At 28.9% G+C, this 20,429-nt stretch overlaps 29 non-coding genes across 29 annotated transcripts; all 29 read right to left on the bottom strand.

Moving 5' to 3' along the window:
• Positions 1–259: 259 nt before the first annotated feature.
• On the bottom strand, positions 260–331 carry TRNAC-GCA (transfer RNA cysteine (anticodon GCA)). Its single transcript has one exon. It is a non-coding gene; the product is annotated as a tRNA-Cys (tRNA).
• Positions 332–732: 401 nt separating this feature from the next.
• TRNAC-GCA (transfer RNA cysteine (anticodon GCA)) lies at positions 733–804 on the bottom strand. Its single transcript has one exon. It is a non-coding gene; the product is annotated as a tRNA-Cys (tRNA).
• A 402-nt stretch (positions 805–1,206) lies between these two features.
• TRNAC-GCA (transfer RNA cysteine (anticodon GCA)) lies at positions 1,207–1,278 on the bottom strand. Its single transcript has one exon. It is a non-coding gene; the product is annotated as a tRNA-Cys (tRNA).
• A 402-nt stretch (positions 1,279–1,680) lies between these two features.
• On the bottom strand, positions 1,681–1,752 carry TRNAC-GCA (transfer RNA cysteine (anticodon GCA)). Its single transcript has one exon. It is a non-coding gene; the product is annotated as a tRNA-Cys (tRNA).
• A 404-nt stretch (positions 1,753–2,156) lies between these two features.
• On the bottom strand, positions 2,157–2,228 carry TRNAC-GCA (transfer RNA cysteine (anticodon GCA)). Its single transcript has one exon. It is a non-coding gene; the product is annotated as a tRNA-Cys (tRNA).
• An 876-nt stretch (positions 2,229–3,104) lies between these two features.
• Positions 3,105–3,176, bottom strand: TRNAC-GCA (transfer RNA cysteine (anticodon GCA)). Its single transcript has one exon. It is a non-coding gene; the product is annotated as a tRNA-Cys (tRNA).
• Positions 3,177–3,578: 402 nt separating this feature from the next.
• TRNAC-GCA (transfer RNA cysteine (anticodon GCA)) lies at positions 3,579–3,650 on the bottom strand. Its single transcript has one exon. It is a non-coding gene; the product is annotated as a tRNA-Cys (tRNA).
• A 1,352-nt stretch (positions 3,651–5,002) lies between these two features.
• Positions 5,003–5,074, bottom strand: TRNAC-GCA (transfer RNA cysteine (anticodon GCA)). The gene has a single exon. It is a non-coding gene; the product is annotated as a tRNA-Cys (tRNA).
• Positions 5,075–5,476: 402 nt separating this feature from the next.
• Positions 5,477–5,548, bottom strand: TRNAC-GCA (transfer RNA cysteine (anticodon GCA)). Its single transcript has one exon. It is a non-coding gene; the product is annotated as a tRNA-Cys (tRNA).
• Positions 5,549–5,952: 404 nt separating this feature from the next.
• TRNAC-GCA (transfer RNA cysteine (anticodon GCA)) lies at positions 5,953–6,024 on the bottom strand. The gene has a single exon. It is a non-coding gene; the product is annotated as a tRNA-Cys (tRNA).
• An 878-nt stretch (positions 6,025–6,902) lies between these two features.
• On the bottom strand, positions 6,903–6,974 carry TRNAC-GCA (transfer RNA cysteine (anticodon GCA)). Its single transcript has one exon. It is a non-coding gene; the product is annotated as a tRNA-Cys (tRNA).
• Positions 6,975–7,853: 879 nt separating this feature from the next.
• On the bottom strand, positions 7,854–7,925 carry TRNAC-GCA (transfer RNA cysteine (anticodon GCA)). The gene has a single exon. It is a non-coding gene; the product is annotated as a tRNA-Cys (tRNA).
• Positions 7,926–8,335: 410 nt separating this feature from the next.
• TRNAC-GCA (transfer RNA cysteine (anticodon GCA)) lies at positions 8,336–8,407 on the bottom strand. Its single transcript has one exon. It is a non-coding gene; the product is annotated as a tRNA-Cys (tRNA).
• An 879-nt stretch (positions 8,408–9,286) lies between these two features.
• On the bottom strand, positions 9,287–9,358 carry TRNAC-GCA (transfer RNA cysteine (anticodon GCA)). Its single transcript has one exon. It is a non-coding gene; the product is annotated as a tRNA-Cys (tRNA).
• Positions 9,359–9,757: 399 nt separating this feature from the next.
• TRNAC-GCA (transfer RNA cysteine (anticodon GCA)) lies at positions 9,758–9,829 on the bottom strand. The gene has a single exon. It is a non-coding gene; the product is annotated as a tRNA-Cys (tRNA).
• Positions 9,830–10,231: 402 nt separating this feature from the next.
• Positions 10,232–10,303, bottom strand: TRNAC-GCA (transfer RNA cysteine (anticodon GCA)). Its single transcript has one exon. It is a non-coding gene; the product is annotated as a tRNA-Cys (tRNA).
• An 879-nt stretch (positions 10,304–11,182) lies between these two features.
• TRNAC-GCA (transfer RNA cysteine (anticodon GCA)) lies at positions 11,183–11,254 on the bottom strand. Its single transcript has one exon. It is a non-coding gene; the product is annotated as a tRNA-Cys (tRNA).
• Positions 11,255–11,662: 408 nt separating this feature from the next.
• TRNAC-GCA (transfer RNA cysteine (anticodon GCA)) lies at positions 11,663–11,734 on the bottom strand. Its single transcript has one exon. It is a non-coding gene; the product is annotated as a tRNA-Cys (tRNA).
• A 402-nt stretch (positions 11,735–12,136) lies between these two features.
• On the bottom strand, positions 12,137–12,208 carry TRNAC-GCA (transfer RNA cysteine (anticodon GCA)). The gene has a single exon. It is a non-coding gene; the product is annotated as a tRNA-Cys (tRNA).
• A 398-nt stretch (positions 12,209–12,606) lies between these two features.
• Positions 12,607–12,678, bottom strand: TRNAC-GCA (transfer RNA cysteine (anticodon GCA)). Its single transcript has one exon. It is a non-coding gene; the product is annotated as a tRNA-Cys (tRNA).
• Positions 12,679–13,081: 403 nt separating this feature from the next.
• On the bottom strand, positions 13,082–13,153 carry TRNAC-GCA (transfer RNA cysteine (anticodon GCA)). Its single transcript has one exon. It is a non-coding gene; the product is annotated as a tRNA-Cys (tRNA).
• Positions 13,154–13,558: 405 nt separating this feature from the next.
• Positions 13,559–13,630, bottom strand: TRNAC-GCA (transfer RNA cysteine (anticodon GCA)). Its single transcript has one exon. It is a non-coding gene; the product is annotated as a tRNA-Cys (tRNA).
• A 1,356-nt stretch (positions 13,631–14,986) lies between these two features.
• On the bottom strand, positions 14,987–15,058 carry TRNAC-GCA (transfer RNA cysteine (anticodon GCA)). Its single transcript has one exon. It is a non-coding gene; the product is annotated as a tRNA-Cys (tRNA).
• A 1,356-nt stretch (positions 15,059–16,414) lies between these two features.
• TRNAC-GCA (transfer RNA cysteine (anticodon GCA)) lies at positions 16,415–16,486 on the bottom strand. Its single transcript has one exon. It is a non-coding gene; the product is annotated as a tRNA-Cys (tRNA).
• An 881-nt stretch (positions 16,487–17,367) lies between these two features.
• On the bottom strand, positions 17,368–17,439 carry TRNAY-GUA (transfer RNA tyrosine (anticodon GUA)). The gene has a single exon. It is a non-coding gene; the product is annotated as a tRNA-Tyr (tRNA).
• A 406-nt stretch (positions 17,440–17,845) lies between these two features.
• On the bottom strand, positions 17,846–17,917 carry TRNAC-GCA (transfer RNA cysteine (anticodon GCA)). The gene has a single exon. It is a non-coding gene; the product is annotated as a tRNA-Cys (tRNA).
• A 407-nt stretch (positions 17,918–18,324) lies between these two features.
• TRNAC-GCA (transfer RNA cysteine (anticodon GCA)) lies at positions 18,325–18,396 on the bottom strand. The gene has a single exon. It is a non-coding gene; the product is annotated as a tRNA-Cys (tRNA).
• A 407-nt stretch (positions 18,397–18,803) lies between these two features.
• Positions 18,804–18,875, bottom strand: TRNAC-GCA (transfer RNA cysteine (anticodon GCA)). Its single transcript has one exon. It is a non-coding gene; the product is annotated as a tRNA-Cys (tRNA).
• Positions 18,876–20,239: 1,364 nt separating this feature from the next.
• TRNAC-GCA (transfer RNA cysteine (anticodon GCA)) lies at positions 20,240–20,311 on the bottom strand. The gene has a single exon. It is a non-coding gene; the product is annotated as a tRNA-Cys (tRNA).
• Positions 20,312–20,429: the final 118 nt, after the last annotated feature.

Below are 20,429 nucleotides of genomic sequence, written 5' to 3'. Positions count from 1 at the left end.
CAAACAAATAATCAGGATTTTTTATTTTACAAGTCAATTCTTAGTTTTAGAGTCTTCCAAAGTGCTAAAAGTATCATCTTATAGATTTTTTACATTCACTTTTTACAGACAACGTTTTTCGACCTTTTGGCTGATTTTTTAAATAGATTTCATATGAAGAAAGCACATCAATATGCATTCAACGTTATATGCCTAAAATGTTTTAATGGATAAACAAGTAATAAAGCTAGAATTATTTGGTTTAAAAAGATTTATCTTCAGGGGGCACTCGGAGTTGAACCAAGGACCTCTTAATCTGCAGTCAAATGCTCTGCCACTGAGCTATACCCCCAAAACTTAAGTAATGCACCCTCTATTTTTTTTTTTTTTTATTACATTAAAGCTATAAGAACTTAACAAAGTTTTACATTGTGATTATTCTTTCTTTCCGATGCATTTTTCTTCTCTAAAAATCTTTAATGAATTCAAAAAGTATAGACAAATAATCAGGAATTTTTATTTTACAAGTCAATTCTTAGTTTTAGAGTCTTCCAAAGTGCTAAAAGTATCATCTTATAGATTTTTTACATTGACTTTTTCAGACAACGTTTTTTGACCTTTTGGCTGATTTTTTAAATAGATTTCATATGAAGAAAGCACATCAATATGCATTCAACGTTATATGCCTAAAATGTTTTAATGGATAAACAAGTAATAAAGCTAGAATTATTTGGTTTAAAAAGATTTATCTTCAGGGGGCACTCGGAGTTGAACCAAGGACCTCTTGATCTGCAGTCAAATGCTCTGCCACTGAGCTATACCCCCAAAACTTAAGCAATGCACACTCTTTTTTTTTTTTTTTAATTTACATTAAAGCTGTAAGAACTTTACAAAGTTTTACATTGTGATTATTTTTTCTTTCCGATGCATTTTTCTTCTCTAAAAATCTTTAATGAATTCAAAAAGTACAGACAAATAATCAGGAATTTTTATTTTACAAGTCAATTCTTAGTTTTAGAGTCTTCCAAAGTGCTAAAAGTATCATCTTATAGATTTTTTACATTGACTTTTTACAGACAACGTTTTTCGACCTTTTGGCTGATTTTTTAAATAGATTTCATATGAAGAAAGCACATCAATATGCATTCAACGTTATATGCCTAAAATGTTTTAATGGATAAACATGTAATAAAGCTAGAATTATTTGGTTTAAAAAGATTTATCTTCAGGGGGCACTCGGAGTTGAACCAAGGACCTCTTAATCTGCAGTCAAATGCTCTGCCACTGAGCTATACCCCCAAAACTTAAATAATGCACCCTCTTTTTTTTTTTTTTTTTAATTGCACTAAAGCTATAAGAACTTTACAAAGTTTTGCATTGTGATTATTTTTTCTTTCCGATGCATTTTTCTTCTCTAAAAATCTTTAATGAATTCAAAAAGTACAGACAAATAATCAGGAATTTTTATTTTACAAGTCAATTCTTAGTTTTAGAGTCTTCCAAAGTGCTAAAAGTATCATCTTATAGATTTTTTACATTGACTTTTTCAGACAACGTTTTTCGACCTTTTGGCTGATTTTTTAAATAGATTTCATATGAAGAAAGCACATCAATATGCATTCAACGTTATATGCCTAAAATGTTTTAATGGATAAACAAGTAATAAAGCAAGAATTATTTGGTTTAAAAAGATTTATCTTCAGGGGGCACTCGGAGTTGAACCAAGGACCTCTTGATCTGCAGTCAAATGCTCTGCCACTGAGCTATACCCCCAAAACTTAAGTAATGCACCCTCTTTTTTTTTTTTTTTTTAATTTACATTAAAGCTATAAGAACTTTACAAAGTTTTACATTGTGATTATTTTTTCTTTCCGATGCATTTTTCTTCTCTAAAAATCTTTAATGAATTCAAAAAGTACAGACAAATAATCAGGAATTTTTATTTTACAAGTCAATTCTTAGTTTTAGAGTCTTCCAAAGTGCTAAAAGTATCATCTTATAGATTTTTTACATTGACTTTTTACAGACAACGTTTTTCGACCTTTTGGCTGATTTTTTAAATAGATTTCATATGAAGAAAGCACATCAATATGCATTCAACGTTATATGCCTAAAATGTTTTAATGGATAAACAAGTAATAAAGCTAGAATTATTTGGTTTAAAAAGATTTATCTTCAGGGGGCACTCGGAGTTGAACCAAGGACCTCTTAATCTGCAGTCAAATGCTCTGCCACTGAGCTATACCCCCAAAACTTAAGTAATGCACCCTCTATTTTTTTTTTTTTTTTATTACATTAAAGCTATAAGAACTTAACAAAGTTTTACATTGTGATTATTCTTTCTTTCCGATGCATTTTTCTTCTCTAAAAATCTTTAATGAATTCAAAAAGTACAGACAAATAATCAGGAATTTTTATTTTACAAGTCAATTCTTAGTTTTAGAGTCTTCCAAAGTGCTAAAAGTATCATCTTAAAGATTTTTTACATTGACTTTTTCAGACAACGTTTTTTGACCTTTTGGCTGATTTTTTAAATAGATTTCATATGAAGAAAGCACATCAATATGCATTCAACGTTATATGCCTAAAATGTTTTAATGGATAAACAAGTAATAAAGCTAGAATTATTTGGTTTAAAAAGATTTATCTTCAGGGGGCTCTCGGAGTTGAACCAAGGACCTCTTGATCTGAAGTCAAATGCTCTGCCACTGAGATATACCCCCAAAACTTAAGCAATGCACACTCTTTTTTTTTTTTTTTAAATTACATTAAACCTATAAGAACTTTACAAAGTTTTACATTGTGATTATTTTTTCTTTCCGATGCATTTTTCTTCTTTAAAAATCTTTAATGAATTCAAAAAGTACAGACAAATAATCAGGAATTTTTATTTTACAAGTCAATTCTTAGTTTTAGAGTCTTCCAAAGTGCTAAAAGTATCATCTTATAGATTTTTTACATTGACTTTTTACAGACAACGTTTTTCGACCTTTTGGCTGATTTTTTAAATAGATTTCATATGAAGAAAGCACATCAATATGCATTCAACGTTATATGCCTAAAATGTTTTAATGGATAAACATGTAATAAAGCTAGAATTATTTGGTTTAAAAAGATTTATCTTCAGGGGGCACTCGGAGTTGAACCAAGGACCTCTTAATCTGCAGTCAAATGCTCTGCCACTGAGCTATACCCCCAAAACTTAAATAATGCACCCTCTTTTTTTTTTTTTTTTTAATTACACTAAAGCTATAAGAACTTTACAAAGTTTTGCATTGTGATTATTTTTTCTTTCCGATGCATTTTTCTTCTCTAAAAATCTTTAATGAATTCAAAAAGTACAGACAAATAATCAGGAATTTTTATTTTACAAGTCAATTCTTAGTTTTAGAGTCTTCCAAAGTGCTAAAAGTATCATCTTATAGATTTTTTACATTGACTTTTTCAGACAACGTTTTTCGACCTTTTGGCTGATTTTTTAAATAGATTTCATATGAAGAAAGCACATCAATATGCATTCAACGTTATATGCCTAAAATGTTTTAATGGATAAACAAGTAATAAAGCAAGAATTATTTGGTTTAAAAAGATTTATCTTCAGGGGGCACTCGGAGTTGAACCAAGGACCTCTTGATCTGCAGTCAAATGCTCTGCCACTGAGCTATACCCCCAAAACTTAAGTAATGCACCCTCTTTTTTTTTTTTTTTTTAATTTACATTAAAGCTATAAGAACTTTACAAAGTTTTACATTGTGATTATTTTTTCTTTCCGATGCATTTTTCTTCTCTAAAAATCTTTAATGAATTCAAAAAGTACAGACAAATAATCAGGAATTTTTATTTTACAAGTCAATTCTTAGTTTTAGAGTCTTCCAAAGTGCTAAAAGTATCATCTTATAGATTTTTTACATTGACTTTTTACAGACAACGTTTTTCGACCTTTTGGCTGATTTTTTAAATAGATTTCATATGAAGAAAGCACATCAATATGCATTCAACGTTATATGCCTAAAATGTTTTAATGGATAAACAAGTAATAAAGCTAGAATTATTTGGTTTAAAAAGATTTATCTTCAGGGGGCACTCGGAGTTGAACCAAGGACCTCTTAATCTGCAGTCAAATGCTCTGCCACTGAACTATACCCCCAAAACTTAAGTAATGCACCCTCTATTTTTTTTTTTTTTTTATTACATTAAAGCTATAAGAACTTAACAAAGTTTTACATTGTGATTATTCTTTCTTTCCGATGCATTTTTCTTCTCTAAAAATCTTTAATGAATTCAAAAAGTACAGACAAATAATCAGGAATTTTTATTTTACAAGTCAATTCTTAGTTTTAGAGTCTTCCAAAGTGCTAAAAGTATCATCTTAAAGATTTTTTACATTGACTTTTTCAGACAACGTTTTTTGACCTTTTGGCTGATTTTTTAAATAGATTTCATATGAAGAAAGCACATCAATATGCATTCAACGTTATATGCCTAAAATGTTTTAATGGATAAACAAGTAATAAAGCTAGAATTATTTGGTTTAAAAAGATTTATCTTCAGGGGGCTCTCGGAGTTGAACCAAGGACCTCTTGATCTGAAGTCAAATGCTCTGCCACTGAGATATACCCCCAAAACTTAAGCAATGCACACTCTTTTTTTTTTTTTTTAAATTACATTAAACCTATAAGAACTTTACAAAGTTTTACATTGTGATTATTTTTTCTTTCCGATGCATTTTTCTTCTTTAAAAATCTTTAATGAATTCAAAAAGTACAGACAAATAATCAGGAATTTTTATTTTACAAGTCAATTCTTAGTTTTAGAGTCTTCCAAAGTGCTAAAAGTATCATCTTATAGATTTTTTACATTGACTTTTTACAGACAACGTTTTTCGACCTTTTGGCTGATTTTTTAAATAGATTTCATATGAAGAAAGCACATCAATATGCATTCAACGTTATATGCCTAAAATGTTTTAATGGATAAACATGTAATAAAGCTAGAATTATTTGGTTTAAAAAGATTTATCTTCAGGGGGCACTCGGAGTTGAACCAAGGACCTCTTAATCTGCAGTCAAATGCTCTGCCACTGAGCTATACCCCCAAAACTTAAATAATGCACCCTCTTTTTTTTTTTTTTTTTAATTACACTAAAGCTATAAGAACTTTACAAAGTTTTGCATTGTGATTATTTTTTCTTTCCGATGCATTTTTCTTCTCTAAAAATCTTTAATGAATTCAAAAAGTACAGACAAATAATCAGGAATTTTTATTTTACAAGTCAATTCTTAGTTTTAGAGTCTTCCAAAGTGCTAAAAGTATCATCTTATAGATTTTTTACATTGACTTTTTCAGACAACGTTTTTCGACCTTTTGGCTGATTTTTTAAATAGATTTCATATGAAGAAAGCACATCAATATGCATTCAACGTTATATGCCTAAAATGTTTTAATGGATAAACAAGTAATAAAGCAAGAATTATTTGGTTTAAAAAGATTTATCTTCAGGGGGCACTCGGAGTTGAACCAAGGACCTCTTGATCTGCAGTCAAATGCTCTGCCACTGAGCTATACCCCCAAAACTTAAGTAATGCACCCTCTTTTTTTTTTTTTTTTTAATTTACATTAAAGCTATAAGAACTTTACAAAGTTTTACATTGTGATTATTTTTTCTTTCCGATGCATTTTTCTTCTCTAAAAATCTTTAATGAATTCAAAAAGTACAGACAAATAATCAGGAATTTTTATTTTACAAGTCAATTCTTAGTTTTAGAGTCTTCCAAAGTGCTAAAAGTATCATCTTATAGATTTTTTACATTGACTTTTTACAGACAACGTTTTTCGACCTTTTGGCTGATTTTTTAAATAGATTTCATATGAAGAAAGCACATCAATATGCATTCAACGTTATATGCCTAAAATGTTTTAATGGATAAACAAGTAATAAAGCTAGAATTATTTGGTTTAAAAAGATTTATCTTCAGGGGGCACTCGGAGTTGAACCAAGGACCTCTTAATCTGCAGTCAAATGCTCTGCCACTGAGCTATACCCCCAAAACTTAAGTAATGCACCCTCTATTTTTTTTTTTTTTTTATTACATTAAAGCTATAAGAACTTAACAAAGTTTTACATTGTGATTATTCTTTCTTTCCGATGCATTTTTCTTCTCTAAAAATCTTTAATGAATTCAAAAAGTACAGACAAATAATCAGGAATTTTTATTTTACAAGTCAATTCTTAGTTTTAGAGTCTTCCAAAGTGCTAAAAGTATCATCTTAAAGATTTTTTACATTGACTTTTTCAGACAACGTTTTTTGACCTTTTGGCTGATTTTTTAAATAGATTTCATATGAAGAAAGCACATCAATATGCATTCAACGTTATATGCCTAAAATGTTTTAATGGATAAACAAGTAATAAAGCTAGAATTATTTGGTTTAAAAAGATTTATCTTCAGGGGGCTCTCGGAGTTGAACCAAGGACCTCTTGATCTGAAGTCAAATGCTCTGCCACTGAGATATACCCCCAAAACTTAAGCAATGCACACTCTTTTTTTTTTTTTTTTTAAATTACATTAAACCTATAAGAACTTTACAAAGTTTTACATTGTGATTATTTTTTCTTTCCGATGCATTTTTCTTCTTTAAAAATCTTTAATGAATTCAAAAAGTACAGACAAATAATCAGGAATTTTTATTTTACAAGTCAATTCTTAGTTTTAGAGTCTTCCAAAGTGCTAAAAGTATCATCTTATAGATTTTTTACATTGACTTTTTACAGACAACGTTTTTCGACCTTTTGGCTGATTTTTTAAATAGATTTCATATGAAGAAAGCACATCAATATGCATTCAACGTTATATGCCTAAAATGCTTTAATGGATAAACAAGTAATAAAGCTAGAATTATTTGGTTTAAAAAGATTTATCTTCAGGGGGCACTCGGAGTTGAACCAAGGACCTCTTGATCTGCAGTCAAATGCTCTGCCACTGAGCTATACCCCCAAAACTTAAGTAATGCACACTCTTTTTTTTTTTTTTTTTTTAATTTACATTAAAGCTGTAAGAACTTTACAAAGTTTTACATTGTGATTATTTTTTCTTTCCGATGCATTTTTCTTCTCTAAAAATCTTTAATGAATTCAAAAAGTACAGACAAATAATCAGGAATTTTTATTTTACAAGTCAATTCTTAGTTTTAGAGTCTTCCAAAGTGCTAAAAGTATCATCTTATAGATTTTTTACATTGACTTTTTACAGACAACGTTTTTCGACCTTTTGGCTGATTTTTTAAATAGATTTCATATGAAGAAAGCACATCAATATGCATTCAACGTTATATGCCTAAAATGTTTTAATGGATAAACAAGTAATAAAGCTAGAATTATTTGGTTTAAAAAGATTTATCTTCAGGGGGCACTCGGAGTTGAATCAAGGACCTCTTAATCTGCAGTCAAATGCTCTGCCACTGAGCTATACCCCCAAAACTTAAATAATGCACCCTTTTTTTTTTTTTTTTTTAATTACATTAAAGCTATAAGAACTTTACAAAGTTTTGCATTGTGATTATTTTTTCTTTCCGATGCATTTTTCTTCTCTAAAAATCTTTAATGAATTCAAAAAGTACAGACAAATAATCAGGAATTTTTATTTTACAAGTCAATTCTTAGTTTTAGAGTCTTCCAAAGTGCTAAAAGTATCATCTTATAGATTTTTTACATTGACTTTTTCAGACAATGTTTTTCGACCTTTTGGCTCATTTTTTAAATAGATTTCATATGAAGAAAGCACATCAATATGCATTCAACGTTATATGCCTAAAATGTTTTAATGGATAAACAAGTAATAAAGCAAGAATTATTTGGTTTAAAAAGATTTATCTTCAGGGGGCACTCGGAGTTGAACCAAGGACCTCTTGATCTGCAGTCAAATGCTCTGCCACTGAGCTATACCCCCAAAACTTAAGTAATGCACCCTCTTTTTTTTTTTTTTTTTTTTTTTTAAATTACATTAAAGCTATAAGAACTTTACAAAGTTTTACATTGTGATTATTTTTTCTTTCTGATGCATTTTTCTTCTTTAAAAATCTTTAATGAATTCAAAAAGTACAGACAAATAATCAGGAATTTTTATTTTACAAGTCAATTCTTAGTTTTAGAGTCTTCCAAAGTGCTAAAAGTATCATCTTAGAGATTTTTTACATTGACTTTTTCAGACAACGTTTTTCGACCTTTTGGCTGATTTTTTAAATAGATTTCATATGAAGAAAGCACATCAATATGCATTCAACGTTATATGCCTAAAATGTTTTAATGGATAAACAAGTAATAAAGCTAGAATTATTTGGTTTAAAAAGATTTATCTTCAGGGGGCACTCGGAGTTGAACCAAGGACCTCTTGATTTGCAGTCAAATGCTCTGCCACTGAGCTATACCCCCAAAACTTAAGTAATGCACACTCTTTTTTTTTTTTTTTTTTTAATTTACATTAAAGCTATAAGAACTTTACAAAGTTTTACATTGTGATTATTTTTTCTTTCCGATGCATTTTTCTTCTCTAAAAATCTTTAATGAATTCAAAAAGTACAGACAAATAATCAGGAATTTTTATTTTACAAGTCAATTCTTAGTTTTAGAGTCTTCCAAAGTGCTAAAAGTATCATCTTATAGATTTTTTACATTGACTTTTTACAGACAACGTTTTTCGACCTTTTGGCTGATTTTTTAAATAGATTTCATATGAAGAAAGCACATCAATATGCATTCAACGTTATATGCCTAAAATGCTTTAATGGATAAACAAGTAATAAAACTAGAATTATTTGGTTTAAAAAGATTTATCTTCAGGGGGCACTCGGAGTTGAACCAAGGACCTCTTGATATGCAGTGAAATGCTCTGCCACTGAGCTATACCCCCAAAACTTAAGTAATGCACACTCTTTTTTTTTTTTTAAATTTACATTAAAGCTATAAGAACTTTACAAAGTTTTACATTGTGATTATTTTTTCTTTCCGATGCATTTTTCTTCTCTAAAAATCTTTAATGAATTCAAAAAGTACAAACAAATAATCAGGATTTTTTATTTTACAAGTCAATTCTTAGTTTTAGAGTCTTCCAAAGTGCTAAAAGTATCATCTTATAGATTTTTTACATTGACTTTTTACAGACAACGTTTTTCGACCTTTTGGCTGATTTTTTAAATAGATTTCATATGAAGAAAGCACATCAATATGCATTCAACGTTATATGCCTAAAATCTTTTAATGGATAAACAAGTAATAAAGCTAGAATTATTTGGTTTAAAAATATTTATCTTCAGGGGGCACTCGGAGTTGAACCAAGGACCTCTTAATCTGCAGTCAAATGCTCTGCCACTGAGCTATACCCCCAAAACTTAAGTAATGCACCCTCTATTTTTTTTTTTTTTATTACATTAAAGCTATAAGAACTTAACAAAGTTTTACATTGTGATTATTCTTTCTTTCCGATGCATTTTTCTTCTCTAAAAATCTTTAATGAATTCAAAAAGTATAGACAAATAATCAGGAATTTTTATTTTACAAGTCAATTCTTAGTTTTAGAGTCTTCCAAAGTGCTAAAAGTATCATCTTATAGATTTTTTACATTGACTTTTTCAGACAACTTTTTTGACCTTTTGGCTGATTTTTTAAATAGATTTCATATGAAGAAAGCACATCAATATGCATTCAACGTTATATGCCTAAAATGTTTTAATGGATAAACAAGTAATAAAGCTAGAATTATTTGGTTTAAAAAGATTTATCTTCAGGGGGCACTCGGAGTTGAACCAAGGACCTCTTGATCTGCAGTCAAATGCTCTGCCACTGAGCTATACCCCCAAAACTTAAGCCATGCACACTCTTTTTTTTTTTTTTTAAATTACATTAAAGCTATAAGAACTTTACAAAGTTTTACATTGTGATTATTTTTTCTTTCCGATGCATTTTTCTTCTTTAAAAATCTTTAATGAATTCAAAAAGTACAGACAAATAATCAGGAATTTTTATTTTACAAGTCAATTCTTAGTTTTAGAGTCTTCCAAAGTGCTAAAAGTATCATCTTATAGATTTTTTACATTGACTTTTTACAGACAACGTTTTTCGACCTTTTGGCTGATTTTTTAAATAGATTTCATATGAAGAAAGCACATCAATATGCATTCAACGTTATATGCCTAAAATGCTTTAATGGATAAACAAGTAATAAAGCTAGAATTATTTGGTTTAAAAAGATTTATCTTCAGGGGGCACTCGGAGTTGAACCAAGGACCTCTTGATCTGCAGTCAAATGCTCTGCCACTGAGCTATACCCCCAAAACTTAAGTAATGCACACTCTTTTTTTTTTTTTTTTTTTAATTTACATTAAAGCTGTAAGAACTTTACAAAGTTTTACATTGTGATTATTTTTTCTTTCCGATGCATTTTTCTTCTCTAAAAATCTTTAATGAATTCAAAAAGTACAGACAAATAATCAGGAATTTTTATTTTACAAGTCAATTCTTAGTTTTAGAGTCTTCCAAAGTGCTAAAAGTATCATCTTATAGATTTTTTACATTGACTTTTTACAGACAACGTTTTTCGACCTTTTGGCTGATTTTTTAAATAGATTTCATATGAAGAAAGCACATCAATATGCATTCAACGTTATATGCCTAAAATGTTTTAATGGATAAACAAGTAATAAAGCTAGAATTATTTGGTTTAAAAAGATTTATCTTCAGGGGGCACTCGGAGTTGAATCAAGGACCTCTTAATCTGCAGTCAAATGCTCTGCCACTGAGCTATACCCCCAAAACTTAAATAATGCACCCTTTTTTTTTTTTTTTTTTAATTACATTAAAGCTATAAGAACTTTACAAAGTTTTGCATTGTGATTATTTTTTCTTTCCGATGCATTTTTCTTCTCTAAAAATCTTTAATGAATTCAAAAAGTACAGACAAATAATCAGGAATTTTTATTTTACAAGTCAATTCTTAGTTTTAGAGTCTTCCAAAGTGCTAAAAGTATCATCTTATAGATTTTTTGCATTGACTTTTTCAGACAATGTTTTTGGACCTTTTGGCTGATTTTTTAAATAGATTTCATATGAAGAAAGCACATCAATATGCATTCAACGTTATATGCCTAAAATGTTTTAATGGATAAACAAGTAATAAAGCAAGAATTATTTGGTTTAAAAAGATTTATCTTCAGGGGGCACTCGGAGTTGAACCAAGGACCTCTTGATCTGCAGTCAAATGCTCTGCCACTGAGCTATACCCCCAAAACTTAAGTAATGCACCCTCTTTTTTTTTTTTTTTTTTTTTTAAATTACATTAAAGCTATAAGAACTTTACAAAGTTTTACATTGTGATTATTTTTTCTTTCCGATGCATTTTTCTTCTTTAAAAATCTTTAATGAATTCAAAAAGTACAGACAAATAATCAGGAATTTTTATTTTACAAGTCAATTCTTAGTTTTAGAGTCTTCCAAAGTGCTAAAAGTATCATCTTAGAGATTTTTTACATTGACTTTTTCAGACAACGTTTTTCGACCTTTTGGCTGATTTTTTAAATAGATTTCATATGAAGAAAGCACATCAATATGCATTCAACGTTATATGCCTAAAATGTTTTAATGGATAAACAAGTAATAAAGCTAGAATTATTTGGTTTAAAAAGATTTATCTTCAGGGGGCACTCGGAGTTGAACCAAGGACCTCTTGATCTGCAGTCAAATGCTCTGCCACTGAGCTATACCCCCAAAACTTAAGTAATGCACACTCTTTTTTTTTTTTTTAAATTTACATTAAAGCTATAAGAACTTTACAAAGTTTTACATTGTGATTATTTTTTCTTTCCGATGCATTTTTCTTCTCTAAAAATCTTTAATGAATTCAAAAAGTACAAACAAATAATAAGGATTTTTTATTTTACAAGTCAATTCTTAGTTTTAGAGTCTTCCAAAGTGCTAAAAGTATCATCTTATAGATTTTTTACATTGACTTTTTACAGACAACGTTTTTCGACCTTTTGGCTGATTTTTTAAATAGATTTCATATGAAGAAAGCACATCAATATGCATTCAACGTTATATGCCTAAAATGTTTTAATGGATAAACAAGTAATAAAGCTAGAATTATTTGGTTTAAAAAGATTTATCTTCAGGGGGCACTCGGAGTTGAACCAAGGACCTCTTAATCTGCAGTCAAATGCTCTGCCACTGAGCTATACCCCCAAAACTTAAGTAATGCACACTCTATTTTTTTTTTTTTTATTACATTAAAGCTATAAGAACTTAACAAAGTTTTACATTGTGATTATTCTTTCTTTCCGATGCATTTTTCTTCTCTAAAAATCTTTAATGAATTCAAAAAGTATAGACAAATAATCAGGAATTTTTATTTTACAAGTCAATTCTTAGTTTTAGAGTCTTCCAAAGTGCTAAAAGTATCATCTTAAAGATTTTTTACATTGACTTTTTCAGACAACGTTTTTTGACCTTTTGGCTGATTTTAAATAGATTTCATATGAAGAAAGCACATCAATATGCATTCAACGTTATATGCCTAAAATGTTTTAATGGATAAACAAGTAATAAAGCTAGAATTATTTGGTTTAAAAAGATTTATCTTCAGGGGGCACTCGGAGTTGAACCAAGGACCTCTTGATCTGCAGTCAAATGCTCTGCCACTGAGCTATACCCCCAAAACTTAAGCAATGCACACTCTTTTTTTTTTTTTTTTAAATTACATTAAAGCTATAAGAACTTTACAAAGTTTTACATTGTGATTATTTTTTCTTTCCGATGCATTTTTCTTCTTTAAAAATCTTTAATGAATTCAAAAAGTACAGACAAATAATCAGTAATTTTTATTTTACAAGTCAATTCTTAGTTTTAGAGTCTTCCAAAGTGCTAAAAGTATCATCTTATAGATTTTTTACATTGACTTTTTACAGACAACGTTTTTCGACCTTTTGGCTGATTTTTTAAATAGATTTCATATGAAGAAAGCACATCAATATGCATTCAACGTTATATGCCTAAAATGCTTTAATGGATAAACAAGTAATAAAGCTAGAATTATTTGGTTTAAAAAGATTTATCTTCAGGGGGCACTCGGAGTTGAACCAAGGACCTCTTGATCTGCAGTCAAATGCTCTGCCACTGAGCTATACCCCCAAAACTTAAGTAATGCACACTCTTTTTTTTTTTTTTTTTTTAATTTACATTAAAGCTGTAAGAACTTTACAAAGTTTTACATTGTGATTATTTTTTCTTTCCGATGCATTTTTCTTCTCTAAAAATCTTTAATGAATTCAAAAAGTACAGACAAATAATCAGGAATTTTTATTTTACAAGTCAATTCTTAGTTTTAGAGTCTTCCAAAGTGCTAAAAGTATCATCTTATAGATTTTTTACATTGATTTTTTCAGACAATGTTTTTCGACCTTTTGGCTGATTTTTTAAATAGATTTCATATGAAGTAAGCACATCAATATGCATTCAACGTTATATGCCTAAAATGTTTTAATGGATAAACAAGTAATAAAGCAAGAATTATTTGGTTTAAAAAGATTTATCTTCAGGGGGCACTCGGAGTTGAACCAAGGACCTCTTGATCTGCAGTCAAATGCTCTGCCACTGAGCTATACCCCCAAAACTTAAGTAATGCACCCTCTTTTTTTTTTTTTTTTTTTTTTTTAAATTACATTAAAGCTATAAGAACTTTACAAAGTTTTACATTGTGATTATTTTTTCTTTCCGATGCATTTTTCTTCTTTAAAAATCTTTAATGACTTCAAAAAGTACAGACAAATAATCAGGAATTTTTATTTTACAAGTCAATTCTTAGTTTTAGAGTCTTCCAAAGTGCTAAAAGTATCATCTTAGAGATTTTTTACATTGACTTTTTCAGACAACGTTTTTCGACCTTTTGGCTGATTTTTTAAATAGATTTCATATGAAGAAAGCACATCAATATGCATTCAACGTTATATGCCTAAAATGTTTTAATGGATAAACAAGTAATAAAGCTAGAATTATTTGGTTTAAAAAGATTTATCTTCAGGGGGCACTCGGAGTTTAACCAAGGACCTCTTGATCTGCAGTCAAATGCTCTGCCACTGAGCTATACCCCCAAAACTTAAGTAATGCACACTCTTTTTTTTTTTTTTAAATTTACATTAAAGCTATAAGAACTTTACAAAGTTTTACATTGTGATTATTTTTTCTTTCCGATGCATTTTTCTTCTCTAAAAATCTTTAATGAATTCAAAAAGTACAAACAAATAATCAGGATTTTTTATTTTACAAGTCAATTCTTAGTTTTAGAGTCTTCCAAAGTGCTAAAAGTATCATCTTATAGATTTTTTACATTGACTTTTTACAGACAACGTTTTTCGACCTTTTGGCTGATTTTTTAAATAGATTTCATATGAAGAAAGCACATCAATATGCATTCAACGTTATATGCCTAAAATGTTTTAATAGATAAACAAGTAATAAAGCTAGAATTATTTGGTTTAAAAAGATTTATCTTCAGGGGGCACTCGGAGTTGAACCAAGGACCTCTTAATCTGCAGTCAAATGCTCTGCCACTGAGATATACCCCCAAAACTTAAGTACTGCACCTTCTATTTTTTTTTTTTTATTACATTAAAGCTATAAGAACTTAACAAAGTTTTACATTGTGATTATTCTTTCTTTCCGATGCATTTTTCTTCTCTAGAAATCTTTACTGAATTCAAAAAGTATAGACAAATAATCAGGAATTTTTATTTTACAAGTCAATTCTTAGTTTTAGAGTCTTCCAAAGTGCTAAAAGTATCATCTTATAGATTTTTTACATTGACTTTTTACAGACAACGTTTTTCGACCTTTTGGCTGATTTTTTAAATAGATTTCATATGAAGAAAGCACATCAATATGCATTCAACATTATATGACTAAAATGTTTTAATGGATAAACAAGTAATAAAGCTAGAATTATTTGGTTTAAAAAGATTTATCTTCAGGGGGCACTCGGAGTTGAACCAAGGACCTCTTGATCTGCAGTCAAATGCTCTGCCACTGAGCTATACCCCCAAAACTTAAGCAATACACACTCTTTTTTTTTTTTTTTTAAATTACATTAAAGCTATAAGAACTTTACAAAGTTTTACATTGTGATTATTTTTTCTTTCCGATGCATTTTTCTTCTTTAAAAATCTTTAATGAATTCAAAAAGTACAGACAAATAATCAGTAATTTTTATTTTACAAGTCAATTCTTAGTTTTAGAGTCTTCCAAAGTGCTAAAAGTATCATCTTATAGATTTTTTACATTGACTTTTTACAGACAACGTTTTTCGACCTTTTGGCTGATTTTTTAAATAGATTTCATATGAAGAAAGCACATCAATATGCATTCAACGTTATATGCCTAAAATTCTTTAATGGATAAACAAGTAATAAAGCTAGAATTATTTGGTTTAAAAAGATTTATCTTCAGGGGGCACTCGGAGTTGAATCAAGGACCTCTTAATCTGCAGTCAAATGCTCTGCCACTGAGCTATACCCCCAAAACTTAAATAATGCACCCTTTTTTTTTTTTTTTTTAATTACATTAAAGCTATAAGAACTTTACAAAGTTTTGCATTGTGATTATTTTTTCTTTCCGATGCATTTTTCTTCTCTAAAAATCTTTAATGAATTCAAAAAGTACAGACAAATAATCAGGAATTTTTATTTTACAAGTCAATTCTTAGTTTTAGAGTCTTCCAAAGTGCTAAAAGTATCATCTTATAGATTTTTTACATTGACTTTTTCAGACAATGTTTTTCGACCTTTTGGCTGATTTTTTAAATAGATTTCATATGAAGAAAGCACATCAATATGCATTCAACGTTATATGCCTAAAATGTTTTAATGGATAAACAAGTAATAAAGCAAGAATTATTTGGTTTAAGAAGATTTCTCTCGAGGGTGCACTCGGAGTTGAACCAAGGACCTCTTGATCTGCTGTCAAATGCTCTGCCACTGAGCTATACCCCCAAAACTTAAGTAATGCACCCTCTTTTTTTTTTTTTTTTTTTTTTTTAATTACATTAAAGCTATAAGAACTTTACAAAGTTTTACATTGTGATTATTTTTTCTTTCCGATGCATTTTTCTTCTTTAAAAATCTTTAATGAATTCAAAAAGTACAGACAAATAATCAGGAATTTTTATTTTACAAGTCAATTCTTAGTTTTAGAGTCTTCCAAAGTGCTAAAAGTATCATCTTAGAGATTTTTTACATTGACTTTTTCAGACAACGTTTTTCGACCTTTTGGCTGATTTTTTAAATAGATTTCATATGAAGAAAGCACATCAATATGCATTCAACGTTATATGCCTAAAATGTTTTAATGGATAAACAAGTAATAAAGCTAGAATTATTTGGTTTACAAAGATTTATCTTCAGGGGGCACTCGGAGTTGAACCAAGGACCTCTTGATTTGCAGTCAAATGCTCTGCCACTGAGCTATACCCCCAAAACTTAAGTAATGCACACTCTTTTTTTTTTTTTTTTTTTAATTTACATTAAAGCTATAAGAACTTTACAAAGTTTTACATTGTGATTATTTTTTCTTTCCGATGCATTTTTCTTCTCTAAAAATCTTTAATGAATTCAAAAAGTACAGACAAATAATCAGGAATTTTTATTTTACAAGTCAATTCTTAGTTTTAGAGTCTTCCAAAGTGCTAAAAGTATCATCTTATAGATTTTTTACATTGACTTTTTACAGACAACGTTTTTCGACCTTTTGGCTGATTTTTTAAATAGATTTCATATGAAGAAATCACATCAATATGCATTCAACGTTATATGCCTAAAATGCTTTAATGGATAAACAAGTAATAAAACTAGAATTATTTGGTTTAAAAAGATTTATCTTCAGAGGGAACTCGGAGTTGAACCAAGGACCTCTTGATCTGCAGTCAAATGCTCTGCCACTGAGATATACCCCCAAAACTTAAGTAATGCACACTCTTTTTTTTTTTTTTTTAATTTACATTAAAGCTATAAGAACTTTACAAAGTTTTACATTGTGATTATTTTTTCTTTCCGATGCATTTTTCTTCTCTAAAAATCTTTAATGAATTCAAAAAGTACAGACAAATAATCAGGAATTTTTATTTTACAAGTCAATTCTTAGTTTTAGAGTCTTCCAAAGTGCTAAAAGTATCATCTTATAGATTTTTTACATTGACTTTTTACAGACAACGTTTTTCGACCTTTTGGCTGATTTTTTAAATAGATTTCATATGAAGAAAGCACATCAATATGCATTGAACGTTATATGCCTAAAATGCTTTAATGGATAAACAAGTAATAAAGCTAGAATTATTTGGTTTAAAAAGATTTATCTTCAGGGGGCACTCGGAGTTGAACCAAGGACCTCTTGATTTACAGTCAAATGCTCTGCCACTGAGCTATACCCCCAAAACTTAAGTAATGCACACTCTTTTTTTTTTTTTTTTTTTAATTTACATTAAAGCTATAAGAACTTTACAAAGTTTTACATTGTGATTATTTTTTCTTTCCGATGCATTTTTCTTCTCTAAAAATCTTTAATGAATTCAAAAAGTACAGACAAATAATCAGGAATTTTTATTTTACAAGTCAATTCTTAGTTTTAGAGTCTTCCAAAGTGCTAAAAGTATCATCTTATAGATTTTTTACATTGACTTTTTACAGACAACGTTTTTCGACCTTCTGGCTGATTTTTTAAATAGATTTCATATGAAGAAAGCACATCAATATGCATTCAACGTAATATGCCTAAAATGCTTTAATGGATAAACAAGTAATAAAACTAGTATTATTTGGTTTAAAAAGATTTATCTTCAGGGGGCACTCGGAGTTGAACCAAGGACCTCTTGATCTGCAGTCAAATGCTCTGCCACTGAGCTATACCCCCAAAAATTAAGTAATGCACACTCTTTTTTTTTTTTTTTTTTTTAATTTACATTAAAGCTATAAGAACTTTACAAAGTTTTACATTGTGATTATTTTTTCTTTCCGATGCATTTTTCTTCTCTAAAAATCTTTAATGAATTCAAAAAGTACAGACAAATAATCAGGAATTTTTATTTTACAAGTCAATTCTTAGTTTTAGAGTCTTCCAAAGTGCTAAAAGTATCATCTTATAGATTTTTTACATTGACTTTTTCAGACAATGTTTTTTCGACCTTTTGGCTGATTTTTTAAATAGATTTCATATGAAGAAAGCACATCAATATGCATTCAACGTTATATGCCTAAAATGTTTTAATGGATAAACAAGTAATAAAGCAAGAATTATTTGGTTTAAAAAGATTTATCTTCAGGGGGCACTCGGAGTTGAACCAAGGACCTCTTGATCTGCAGTCAAATGCTCTGCCACTGAGCTATACCCCCAAAACTTAAGTAATGCACCCTCTTTTTTTTTTTTTTTTTTTTTTTAATTACATTAAAGCTATAAGAACTTTACAAAGTTTTATATTGTGATTATTTTTTCTTTCCGATGCATTTTTTTCTTTAAAAATCTTTAATGAATTCAAAAAGTACAGACAAATAATCAGGAATTTTTATTTTACAAGTCAATTCTTAGTTTTAGAGTCTTCCAAAGTGCTAAAAGTATCATCTTAGAGATTTTTTACATTGACTTTTTCAGACAACGTTTTTCGACCTTTTGGCTGATTTTTTAAATAGATTTCATATGAAGAAAGCACATCAATATGCATTCAACGTTATATGCCTAAAATGTTTTAATGGATAAACAAGTAATAAAGCTAGAATTATTTGGTTTAAAAAGATTTATCTTCAGGGGGCACTCGGAGTTGAACCAAGGACCTCTTGATCTGCAGTCAAATGCTCTGCCACTGAGCTATACCCCCAAAACTTAAGTAATGCACCCTCTTTTTTTTTTTTTTTTTTTTTTTTTTTTTTAAATTACATTAAAGCTATAAGAACTTTACAAAGTTTTACATTGTGATTATTTTTTCTTTCCGATGCATTTTTCTTCTTTAAAAATCTTTAATGACTTCAAAAAGTACAGACAAATAATCAGGAATTTTTATTTTACAAGTCAATTCTTAGTTTTAGAGTCTTCCAAAGTGCTAAAAGTATCATCTTAGAGATTTTTTACATTGACTTTTTCAGACAACGTTTTTCGACCTTTTGGCTGATTTTTTAAATAGATTTCATATGAAGAAAGCACATCAATATGCATTCAACGTTATATGCCTAAAATGTTTTAATGGATAAACAAGTAATAAAGCTAGAATTATTTGGTTTAAAAAGATTTATCTTCAGGGGGCACTCGGAGTTTAACCAAGGACCTCTTGATCTGCAGTCAAATGCTCTGCCACTGAGCTATACCCCCAAAACTTAAGTAATGCACACTCTTTTTTTTTTTTTTAAATTTACATTAAAGCTATAAGAACTTTACAAAGTTTTACATTGTGATTATTTTTTCTTTCCGATGCATTTTTCTTCTCTAAAAATCTTTAATGAATTCAAAAAGTACAAACAAATAATCAGGATTTTTTATTTTACAAGTCAATTCTTAGTTTTAGAGTCTTCCAAAGTGCTAAAAGTATCATCTTATAGATTTTTTACATTGACTTTTTACAGACAACGTTTTTCGACCTTTTGGCTGATTTTTTAAATAGATTTCATATGAAGAAAGCACATCAATATGCATTCAACGTTATATGCCTAAAATGTTTTAATAGATAAACAAGTAATAAAGCTAGAATTATTTGGTTTAAAAAGATTTATCTTCAGGGGGCACTCGGAGTTGAACCAAGGACCTCTTAATCTGCAGTCAAATGCTCTGCCACTGAGATATACCCCCAAAACTTAAGTAATGCACCTTCTATTTTTTTTTTTTTTTATTACATTAAAGCTATAAGAACTTAACAAAGTTTTACATTGTGATTATTCTTTCTTTCCGATGCATTTTTCTTCTCTAGAAATCTTTACTGAATTCAAAAAGTATAGACAAATAATCAGGAATTTTTATTTTACAAGTCAATTCTTAGTTTTAGAGTCTTCCAAAGTGCTAAAAGTATCATCTTATAGATTTTTTACATTGACTTTTTACAGACAACGTTTTTCGACCTTTTGGCTGATTTTTTAAATAGATTTCATATGAAGAAAGCACATCAATATGCATTCAACATTATATGACTAAAATGTTTTAATGGATAAACAAGTAATAAAGCTAGAATTATTTGGTTTAAAAAGATTTATCTTCAGGGGGCACTCGGAGTTGAACCAAGGACCTCTTGATCTGCAGTCAAATGCTCTGCCACTGAGCTATACCCCCAAAACTTAAGCAATACACACTCTTTTTTTTTTTTTTTTAAATTACATTAAAGCTATAAGAACTTTACAAAGTTTTACATTGTGATTATTTTTTCTTTCCGATGCATTTTTCTTCTCTA

Source organism: Phyllobates terribilis, unplaced genomic scaffold, assembly GCF_046119375.1.
Source record: "Phyllobates terribilis strain yellow unplaced genomic scaffold, ASM4611937v1 Scaffold_1__5_contigs__length_1240528914, whole genome shotgun sequence".
Classification (NCBI taxonomy): Eukaryota; Metazoa; Chordata; class Amphibia; order Anura; family Dendrobatidae; genus Phyllobates; species Phyllobates terribilis.
Note: the sequence above shows the minus strand (reverse complement) of the source record. Positions and strands in the feature narration are given on the sequence as shown.